The 2,009-nt window shown below is 51.8% G+C and overlaps 1 pseudogene; it reads right to left on the bottom strand.

Annotated features, from left to right (window-relative positions):
• Positions 1 to 1,327: 1,327 nt before the first annotated feature.
• Positions 1,328 to 1,783, bottom strand: LOC100477913 (annotated as a pseudogene).
• Positions 1,784 to 2,009: the final 226 nt, after the last annotated feature.

Raw genomic sequence — 2,009 nt, 5'->3', positions numbered from 1 at the left:
TGGGGTGTTTGGAGAGCAGTGTCCGCTCCCACGTGGGTGAGGGGTGTTGAGGTGGGGGACGCCAGCTTCTCAGCTCCACCAGGGAGGCGTGGGTGTGCCCAGGACTGCTGGTCCTCCCCCTCCCCGCGCTAACAGACAGGCATTTGTGTTTCAGTGGGAAACTGGGGTGACTTCGCTCTCTCCACCCTACCCCGGGGGGCACTTGGCCTTGCTGGAAGACATTTTTTATTGTCAGGACTACGGATGGGGGATTCCTGGCCTCTACTGGGCAGAAGCCAGGGATGCCGCTCAACTTCTTACACTGCGGGATGGCTCCCCAAAGCAGTGATCCGATCCCGAGTGTCAGTAATGCTGAGCTGAACATCTGCTTTAGAGCACTCCTTCCCAGCCTACCTACGACTCTGAGTTGTAGATAACCGTGGCCCTGCACTGTAGAGATACACATGAATCCTGTCCGGTGCAGGGGTCTCCCCGCTGTGGGGGCGTCAGCTGAGGCCGTTGGCACATTCAGGTCAATAGTCTTCATTTCATACAAACTAGTTGTTCTTGCACTTTCCCTTTGAACCAGATGTAGCATCTGCTTAGTTGCCTCATTTAATTAACGAGCTAAATGAAATCTCTAACGTGTTCATTTTAGAGCTAGATGAGAGTCATCATGATTTAACTTTTTTATTTTTTTAAAGATTTTTTATTTATTCATTTGACAGAGAGAGACAGCCAGCGAGAGAGGGAACACAAGCAGGGGGAGTGGGAGAGGAAGAAGCAGGCTCACAGCAGAGGAGCCTGATGTGGGGCTCGATCCCATAACGCCGGGATCACGCCCTGAGCCGAAGGCAGACGCTTAACCGCTGTGCCACCCAGGCGCCCCCATGATTTAACTTTTTAAAAAAAGTTATCTTTTAGGGACGCCTGGGTGGCTCAGTAGGTGAAGCATCTGTCTTCGGTTCAGGGCATGATCCCAGGGTCCTGGAATCGAGTCCTGAATCAGGACTGCTTCTCTCTCTCCCTCTGCCTATCCCCCTGCTCATGCTTGCTCTCTCTGTGTCAAATAAATAAATAACTAAAATCTTTTTAAAAATTATCTTTTAGACTGAAGAACAGGAATAGATTGTCCATCTTGAAACATAGTTTGAGATTTGAATATTTAGAATTTGTCTGCAAGACGATGACCTGTCAGGAAACACTTAAAACTCTTTGGAAAGAAGGAAAAAGAAAGAAAGAAAGAGAGAGAGAGGAAGGGAGGGAGGGAGGAAAAGAAATAAATAAATCCTGGGTGTTTTCTGCAATGTTAGGTTTGGTTTTTTTCTTTTCCTGGAGCCATCTCTTATTATGAATCGTAACCAGCGCCAGACCAGGGAGCAGGTGTGTAGTACTGCAGGTGGGTTTCTTCTCGGCCGGCACCTCCAGGATGCCCTCCTTAGAGTCCTCACGTGTGAGTTCCTTGGCACACGTGCGCAGTGAGATCATGCCCGGCTCCACACGCACGGCCTTGCAGCCGGCCCCGCTGAAGTCCTCTGTACAGCGGGCCAGTTCCTCATAGTCCACAGGACTGATGTTCATCTTGCGGGAGTGGATCTGCAGGATTCTGGCCCGGGTCTCCTCGCTGGCCATCGGGAATTCACTCTTCTGGTGCAGACGGCCTGAGCGGAGCAGCGCGGGTCCACCATGTCCACCCCGTTGGTGGCTGCAATCACCTTTACTTGAGTGTTGAGTTGGAACCCATCCAATTGGTTCAGAAGCTCCACAGTGTCCTTTGCACCTCCCGGTCTCGGGCCTTCTCTCTCTCTCTCTCTCTCTCTCTCTCTCTTTTTTTAAGATTTTATTTATTTATTTGGGAGAGAGAGAGCAAGGGAACACAAGCACCGGGGGAGCTGGACAGGGAGAAGCAGGCTCCCCGCTGATCAGGGAGCCCGACGCAGGACTCGATCCCAGGACCCTGCGATCATGACCTGAGCCCAAGGCAGTTGCTTTAGGACTGAGCCACCCAGGCGCCCCTCAGGCCTTCTCGC

This window comes from Ailuropoda melanoleuca, chromosome 8 (genome assembly GCF_002007445.2).
Source record: "Ailuropoda melanoleuca isolate Jingjing chromosome 8, ASM200744v2, whole genome shotgun sequence".
NCBI lineage: Eukaryota > Metazoa > Chordata > Mammalia > Carnivora > Ursidae > Ailuropoda > Ailuropoda melanoleuca.
The sequence above is the reverse complement of the archived record's forward strand: the minus strand, read 5'-3'. Positions and strand labels throughout refer to the sequence as shown.